General features: G+C 31.6%; 1 non-coding gene across 1 annotated transcript; it reads right to left on the bottom strand.

Annotated features, from left to right (window-relative positions):
* Positions 1 to 7212: 7212 nt before the first annotated feature.
* Positions 7213 to 7319, bottom strand: LOC131628032 (small nucleolar RNA R71). The gene has a single exon (XR_009291662.1). It is a non-coding gene; the product is annotated as a small nucleolar RNA R71 (small nucleolar RNA).
* Between the last annotated feature and the right edge of the window lie 2499 nt (positions 7320 to 9818).

A 9818-nucleotide genomic window follows, 5' to 3' on the forward strand; every position in this document is an offset into this window, starting at 1 on the left:
GTCGTTCACAATTTTTTTTTACCAAAAGATACAGAACAAAAACAGTATTTTTACTTCCCACGAAATGTAAAAAATAATTAAAATTATAATTAAAAAATTTGTCAAAATAAATAAATTCAAATAAGAAAATAGGAGTATTAAGATTACAAAAGATAGAAATGACCCCTAAAACATATTTCTTTATAGAAAACTAAAATTGAAGTCTATTTTATTCCATCAAATACATTACATAGCTGACGGTTAACCAACTTAGAGCAATCAAATGTGTTTAACTTTATTTAGAACAATTCAAAGAGTGTGTATGTATCAATTTCATCCAAAGATAACGAATTAAGGTGAGTAAAAATAAGAAATCAAATCGGATATGAAGAAGAAAAGAAAAATAGAGGAAAATATAGTTGTTGATGGTGTATTATTAAATATAGCGGAGATGTAAGATCCACATTATATTTTTTATTATAAATCATTTTTAGAAATAAGTGAAACTACGAAATAAAATGAGGGATTGGGCTCTTAGAGTGAATAAATTTAACTTAAAGTTATACAAGTAGGTTGAGTTTAATAAAACCGATTCTTATATAAATGAAATCAATTTATTGTTTGCGTAACTTATCAAACATAACTATAATATGGGTTCAATATAAAATGAATGCTTAGAAATGAAATGAAAGGTGACATATAAAATGCATGCATAGAAAAAATGAAATAAATGTGATTTTAAGAGGTGAACCTTAAGAATGTAAATGAAATAACACAAATAAGATTATAGGAATATAAAGTGTTGATGTGTCAACGAACTTATTCGGGTGGTCGTTTTAATAAATTATAATATATTTGTGTTTAATAGTAATATTTAATTATAGATAATTATTTTTAATCATTTGTGATTGATTTTATAATCTATAATATAAGAAAATTAACCGTTGTGGAAAAGTCGAAAATACTTTTATTTGATTTTTTGCCACCACATTAAAATTGTGATTTTTTGGTCTTTGCACCATAGAGTTCTTAATTTTATTATTAAAATAATACAACTTTTATATTTTATCAAACTTATCAAATATCTCTCTATTCTCTATTTTTCTTCTGTTTCATCACTTTCTCACTTCTTTCTTCCACAAAAAAAATTATTATTGATTTTTTTTATATACGAAAATTTGTATTTATGATCGAAATATTTTTTACTCAAAAATAATATACAAGAAAAATTTATTCAAAAAAATCTATTATTGATCTAAATATTTTTATATACGAAAATTTAATATTGATCCAAATATTTTTGAAAATGATACCTAAACAAAAATAATATTTGTATACGAAAAAAATTTATTATTTGCGAGAATGGTATTTATGATTTAAATATTTTTTATTCAAAAACGATATACGGGAAAAAATCTACTATTGATCTAAATATTTTTATATACGAAATTAACTATTGATCCAAATATTTTTGTAAATGATACCTAAACAAAAATGAAGTTTGTATACGGAAAAAAAATCAATTATTGATCAAAATATTTTTATATACGAAAAGTGTTATTTATGATCCAAATATTTCTTATTCAAAAATGGAATAGGCCAAAAAAATTTATTATTGATCTAAATATTTTTATATACGAAAATTTGATATTGATCCAAATATTTTTGTAAATGACCCCTAACCAAAAATAATATTTGTATATGAAAAAAAAATCTATTATTTACGAAAAATGGTATTTATGATCCAAATATTTTTATTCAAAAATGGTATACGGGAAAAAATCTATTATTGATCTAAATATTTTTATATACGAGAAAAGGTATTTATGATCAAATATTTTTTATCCAAAAATGGTATACGGGAAAAAATCTACTGTTGATTTAAATATTTTTTTATATGAAAATTTAATATTGATCGAAATATTTTTGTAAATGATACCTAAATAAAAATAATATTTGTATTATTATTTACGAAAAATGTTATTTATGATCCAAATATTTTTTATTCAAAAATGGTATACGGGAAAAAAATCTACTATTGATATAAATATTTTTATATACGAAATTTATTATTGATCCAAATATTTTTTTAAATGATACCTAAACAAAAATAAAGTTTGTATACGGGAAAAAATCTATTATTGACCTAAATATTTTTATATACGAGAAATGGTATTTATGATCAAATATTTTTGATCCAAAAATGGTATATAGGAAAAAATATATCATTGATCTAAATATTTTGATATACGAAAATTTAATATTGATCCAAATATTTTTGTAAATGATACCTAAACAAAAATAATATTTGTATACGGGAAAAAATCTATTATTTATGAAAAATGGTATTTATGACCTAAATATTTTTTATTCAAAAATGCTATGCGGGGAAAAATTTATTATTGATCTAAATATTTTTATATACGGAATTTATTATTGATCCAAATATTTTTGTAAAAGATACCTAAACAAAAATGAAGTCTGTATACGAAAAAAAATTATTATTTATCTAAATATTTTTATATACGAGAAATGGTATTTATGATTAAATATTTTTAATCCAAAAATGGTATATGGAAAAAACATTATTATTGATCTAAATATTTTTATATACGAAATAATCAATTATTTATTTATATTTTTTTACATTTTTATTTAAAATAAATGATGTATCCAAACTCGCGTAACCGAACAGAACCCGTGTGTATGCACGGGTTTGTTACTAGTTTTTATAAATAAATTTTAAACTTGTTATGAATAATTGGATATTTGTTTCCCCATGATTTTATTCCTTATTTATAACAATTTGTATTTATTACACTATCTGAATACTATCTTATAAATAGGACCAATCTCTTTGTAGAAACTAGCGTGATACCCGTGCGTCCGCACGGGTACCCGTTGTGGCCGTGTTATTTTGTTCAATATATATATATATATATATATATATTATTTTATAGGTAAATGTCATAAAACCAGATGTGTAAAATATAGAAATTTCTTTTTAATAGGTTGGGGCAAAGTTTGGGATATTTTCAACAATAAAAATTATTTTCCCGTTAATATTCAATATTTCGATCAGTAACTTCATGTTTCCGTAAATATTTAATATGTTTATCAGTAATTCATGTTCTCGTTAATATTGAATATTTTATTCAGTAACTTCATGTTCCCATTAATATTCAATATTTTGATCAGTATCTTCATGTTCCCGCTAATATTCATTATTTTGATCAGTAACTTTGTATTTCCGTTAATATTCCAAACTTGTTCCCGTTAATATTCAATATTTTTATCAGTAACTTCATGTTCCCGTTAATATTCTTTATTTTGATCAGTAACTCCGTTTTTCCGTTAATATTCATTATTTTGGTCAATAACTTTGTGTTCCCGTTAATATTCAAAAATTGGATCAGTAACTTAATGTTTCTGATTATATTAAAAATTTTGATAAGTAACTTTGTCTTTCGTTAATATTCAATATTTTAATCAATAACTCCGTGCTCCCGTTAATATTCAATATTTTAAATATTAACGGGATATTCGTGCATTCGCACGGGGATTAGTGTGGTACGCTCATTTGTTTTAATATTCAATATTTCAATCAGTAACTTCATGTTCCCGTTAATGTTCAATATTTCGATCAGTAACTTCATGTTCTCGTTAATATACAACATTTTGATCAGTAATTCATGTTCTCGTTAATATTCAATATTTTATTTAGTAACTTCACGTTCCCGTTAATATTCAATATTTTGATTAGTAACTTCATGTTCTTGCTTATTTTGTTCAATATTATATTTTTTTTATAAAAAAAGAAATTGATGTAATTATTATTATGATACATTTCGTTCAGCAAAGATACATAATAAACTTAAAAATGAAATTGAGAAAGAATAGAATAATGAAGTATTATTTTATTAATATGCAATAAAAATTGGGAAGATTAATAAAGAATACACAATGTCAATTGTCCAATGCAATAAACTTAGTCACATTTACTTTCAACGTATTCCAAATTTGTTCCCGTTAATATTCAATATTTTTATCAGTAACGTCATGTTCCCGTTAATATTCATTATTTTGATCAGTAACTCCGTGTTCCCGTTAATATTGAAAAAATTTATCAGTAAGTCAGTAAGTTAATGTTTCTGTTGATATTCAAAAAATTATCAGTAACTTCGTGTTCTCGTTAATATTCAATATTTTGTCAATAACCCCGTATTTCCGTTAATATTTATTATTTTGATTAGTAACTTCGTGTTCCCGTTAATGTTCAAAATTTATTCCCGTTAATATTCAAAATTTTGATCAGTAACTTAATATTTCCGATAATATTCAAAATTTTGATCAGTAACTTCGTGCTCCCGTTAATATTCAATATTTTAATCAATAACTGCGTGCTCCAGTTAATATTCAATATTTTGAATATTAACGGATACATGTTCATTCGCACTGGGACCAGTGTGGTACGCTCATTTGTTTTAATATTAAATGTTTTGATCAATAAATATTATTTTTCCGTTAATATTTAATATTTCGATCAGTAACTTCATGTTTTCATCAATATTTTTGTTTCGGAATTATTTATAAAACTATTTAAATCAATTGTAAACTTATTCTCGTTATTATTCAACATTTAATTAAATGTGTTAATATCAGTACCATATGCGCGTACCATATAATTACCCGTGTGTATCCGTAATTTATTATTTTGTATTTGGATAGAATTGACCCCATTAAAGTTTAATGGTAATATTTCAATTATATTATATTATATATAGATAAATATATATTGATTATTGATGATGCTAATTGATAACACGATTTTATATCGTATATTTAGCTTGAAACCCGTAGATATTTATAGCATTTTCCGTTTATTATGCTGATTTATTATGATATTACGCGAGTTTTTGCTTTGTTTCAGGTTTTACACTCTTATTATGACTATTTGTGAAAAGGAGAAGAAATGGAGCTAAAATGACCACTATTTATGCCTAAAAGATGAAAAATGGGTGCTGAAGTAAAAAGGGAGTGCAAATAAGGCCCAAATATGCTAAAGAAGACCCAAAGGCCCAAAAGAGACGAACCAGCCCATTGAAGATCAAATGTGCGTGGCCCAAACCACACAAGCAAGTGGAGACGCACGTCTCCAACGTCTCTATGCCACATTAGCAAAAGGGAGACGCACGTCTCCATTTCCCCTACATTTTCTCCACTTGAGACGCACGTCTCAAGTCATTCCAAGGCACTTCCTGAAGAAGCGGAGACGCACGTCTCCAAGCCCAGTCTGAAAAGCTCCCTCTTTTCACGCAACGTCACAGCAAAACCTCCCCTATAAATAGAACTTGCTACCTCAGTTCTAAATGTCCGATTTCCTGCTAACGAAGTGCTGCCGAAATTGTACCGTGCTTTATATTTTCTGCCTTCTTTCAATTCAAACAGTTATTTTCTCACAACGATTTCTACACCGGAAATTGTTGTGAATCTTTTATAAATCTAGCCTTACGTTAGATTTATCGCTTTTATTTTTCCTTGTTTTATTTTCCGTCCATTTAAATTCCGAAGAACGATCCAGCCAACCTGTGGTGGAAGTTCAGTACTCGAAGATTCAATTGCAATTTATTTAATTCAGGTTTAATATTTACCGCCTTTATTTATATATTTATTTGCATGATATATTATATGCCAATTAACATGCCTTTTATTATAAACCAAATTAATTCATGCATGCTTAACCGTATTAATATGTCTGGCTAAATTACTAAGGTATCGGTATGTAAAGTAAGTTAACTGTGGGATCCGAAATAAATTGGCTTAATTATGTTTTGTTAACTATCACCTGTTTTTGGTTTGTATGTCTAATTTAATTAGTAAGTCTTGAGAACAATAGAGCGAAAGTTTGAGGTCTTAAGACGGTCAAAGGTTAAAATCAATAGAGCGAAAGTTTGAGATCTTTAACTGGATAGTAGACATAGGACATTAGTTTTAAGGTTGGCGAAAGCGTATTAAAACTAATTAGAACTTATTTATTTTCAAAAAGTGTTTTTAAACCCGCGCGGGATGGCGAAAGCGTACGTTAGGGATATTAGCATGTTCCGAGTCAACAGAGCGAGAGTTTGAGATTAGGAGATTTAAGTAGATAACGACTTCATAAAACAAGCATTTTATTAACTATGTTGTTTTCAAAAAGCGTTTCTAAATCTGATGGGATGGCGAGAGCGTACATTATGAGTTAGGATCGTAGTCTGAATCAATAGAGCGAGAGTTTGAGAGGAGGACTTTTATATAACATAGTTAGTAAAGATCTTTGATTTAATTAGAATCTGGCCAATGGAACTCCGGATCACCTAAGTTAGATGAAATACATACTGATATCCATTTATTATTATATTCCTAGATTTAAGATTTTAGTTTCCCCTTATTAACAACCCAAATATCATTAGCCTTAGCTTTACATAGTAACTTTAGATAACGGTAGGTCGATTTATAGTCCCTGTGGATTCGATATCTTTTAAAACTACACGACACGACTGTGCACTTGCAGTTATCCCGACTAATAGACACGTAAAGTCGCGATCAAGTTTTTGGCGCCGTTGCCGGGGACTATTTAAGTCGATATCGTAACTCACTGTTACACCGTAGAGACTAGGGCAATTCTTTCCTTTCTTTCTGAACGATTGTATGCCAATTACTCGTTCACAAGGAGGAGATTTAATACAACGAATTAACGAGATCGAACGTTTCATTAACGTCAAACGTTGAGCTCGCAATCTTCCCGAAGTAGCACCAATTCCGATTAATCAGGAATTGACTTTTACTGATCAAATCAATCAAATCACCCCAAAGTTAGAGATGGCTGCTCTTCGTTCTCTTAGAGACTATGCCGCTCCTTCGCGCGCTGAACCGCACTCAAGTATCGCACCACCTGCGATTGAGGCGAACAATTTCGAATTGAAACCTTCGTTGGTCCAAGCTGTTCAACAGAATCAATTCTCTGGAAGCCCTGCAGACGACCCCAACCTTCATTTATCAGTGTTCGTGCAATATGCCGACACTGTCAAAGCTAACAACGTTAGTTCCGAAGCTATTCGATTACGTCTCTTTCCTTTCTCCTTGAGAGATAGAGCTAGAGCGTGGCTTCAATCCCTGCCTTCCAATTTCATAACTACATGGGACGAATTGAAGAGAGTATTCTTAGCGAGATACTTTCCGCCTAGCAAAACTGCTATGCTAAGAGGTCAAATCAACGGATTTACCCAGAAAGATAACGAATCACTCTTCGAAGCTTGGGAACGTTACAAGGACATGCTTAGACTATGCCCTCATCATGGACTCGAACCATGGCTGATCATACATATTTTCTATGGTGGTCTCCTATATAACACTAAAATGACTATAGATGTCGCTGCTGGCGGAGCACTAATGGACAAACCCCATGATGAAGCATACAACCTCATAGAGAACATGGCACAAAACCATTACCAATGGGGTGGAGAACGAGCTGCTCTAGAGAAAGCCCAAACCAAAGGAGGAATGTACGAAGTAAGTGGTATAGACCGCGTTAACGCTAAAGTAGACGCTTTAACTCAAAAGATCGAAAACTTAACCGTTACTCCATCAGCCACCGCTGCTGCTGTAACACCTAACTGCGAGATTTGTGGATTGACTGGACATGTACTTTCCGAATGTCAACTCTTGAATGGAGTCCCATCTGATCAAGTAAACTATGCTCAAGGAAACCTTACTCTAACACGTACAACCCTGGATGGAAAAACCACCCGAACTTTTCTCATAAAAACAACAACGCGTTGTACGCGCCTGGACAAGCACCTGCTGTACCACCTGGCTACCAAAAAGCGCCTGTAGCTGCTCAAAACACCCCTAGGAAGTCGAATTTAGAAATCATGATGGAGAACTTTATAGCTTCCCAACAACAAACCAATAAGGACTTCCTGAATCAAAACATCCACAATAGCGAGCAACTAAAACAATTATCGAACAAAGTAGATGCCTTAGCTACGCATAACAAAATGTTAGAAACTCAAATTTCACAAGTAGCCCAACAACAAGCACCTACTGCTGCCCCTGCTGGCACGTTTCCTGCTCAACCACAACCTAATCCTAAAGGACATGCAAGCGCGATAACACTACGAAGTGGAACGAATTACGATGGACCCATTGATCCTAGAACTCAAAACGCACCTATGTCCCAACAAGAGCCAAAGGAAACCCAAAAGACATCAACCGATGATCAAACTGCTAAGACCAATGAGAAAAACAACGAAGTGGAACCTGAAAAAGAAAAACCTTACGTTCCACCACCACCTTATAAGCCACCAATTCCTTACCCTCAGAGATTAGCGAAATCAAAAACCGAAGCGCAATTTAAAAGATTTGTAGAGCTTCTGAAACAATTAAACATAACCATACCGTTCACAGAAGCCATAACCGAAATGCCTTCGTACGCTAAATTCCTAAAAGAAATCCTATCAAACAAAAAGAAACTCGAGGATAACGAAACTGTAACGCTTACCGCTGAATGTAGCGTTATCATCCAGAATAACATGCCTCCAAAACTGAAAGATCCTGGTAGTTTCTCTATACCCTGGGTAATAGGAAAAACCATCATAGAGAAAGCCCTGTGCGATTTAGGAGCCAGTGTTAGCTTGATGCCTCTTTCAACCTGTAAGAAACTAAATATGGGTGAGCTTAAGGCAACGAGAATGTCTCTTCAACTAGCTGACCGCTCAGTCAAATACCCTGTAGGAATGTTAGAAAATATCCCTGTGCGTGTAGGTCAATTCTACATCCCAACTGACTTCATCATTATGGATATCCAAGAAGATTATAACATCCCGATCATATTAGGAAGACCATTCTTAGCAACCGCTGGTGCAATTATTTATGTCAAGCGAGGAAAGCTTACTTTCGAAGTAGGAGAAGAGAAAATAGAATTTATTCTTTCCCAATTCCTAAAAGCACCCTCTATAATTGACACATGCTGCTCTGCCGACATAATTGACGATTGTGTTAATGAAATAAATTCCGAACCAAATAAGGAAGCTGAGATCCTAAAAATTCCTATACCGCCAATCTTTGAAGATGACAACTGGCGTGGGGAATATCAAGATGACTGTCGCGGGCGAAAAACCGTTTTGTTCCTCTTTTTTGTGGATGAGACACCTGATGCCTTCTTTGGGCTCGAGTGCTCAAAAAAATGATTTTTCTTTGTTTCGACCAAACTTTTTATTATTTCCAAAGGAGGAAAAGGAAAAAAGCTGCAATAACCTAAAAAGTGGGGGGAGAGATCTTGGGTAAGAGGGTTGGTTATACGAAGGGAAGGTATTAGCACCCAACGTATCTGTAGTACTCTACAGGGTTCTTTATTGTTTTTTATTCTATGCTACGGTGAAGGTTCTGTTGTGAAATAGGTGGGACCTAAGGTGTTTGTTTGATTATGCTCACAAAGATCATCGCGATCCTCTGCATACATATCCCTTAGAGGGAATCAGAGCATCTGTAGCTCGGGGTCTACGGGTGCTAAGGTTTGAATGGTTTTTTTTTGTTTTGTTTTGTTTTGTTTTGTTTTGTTTTGCTCGCCAAGGATCGACCTTGTGCCTACGTATTCTCAAAGGGATGTTGAGAAAGTCAGAGCAATCGTAGTTCCCACTTATGCTAGTGGAAGCAAAGGAAAATAGACAAATGTCGTCTAAATGCTAGATGTATCTAATCTATATCATCACATACATCTGTTTGATTTTGTTTGAAAATCTTTTCATTATAAGCCCGGGGCCATGCCACTTAGGGTGCTTAGAATGATAAAGATGTTTTTG

Source organism: Vicia villosa, unplaced genomic scaffold, assembly GCF_029867415.1.
Source record: "Vicia villosa cultivar HV-30 ecotype Madison, WI unplaced genomic scaffold, Vvil1.0 ctg.000421F_1_1_2_unsc, whole genome shotgun sequence".
Classification (NCBI taxonomy): Eukaryota; Viridiplantae; Streptophyta; class Magnoliopsida; order Fabales; family Fabaceae; genus Vicia; species Vicia villosa.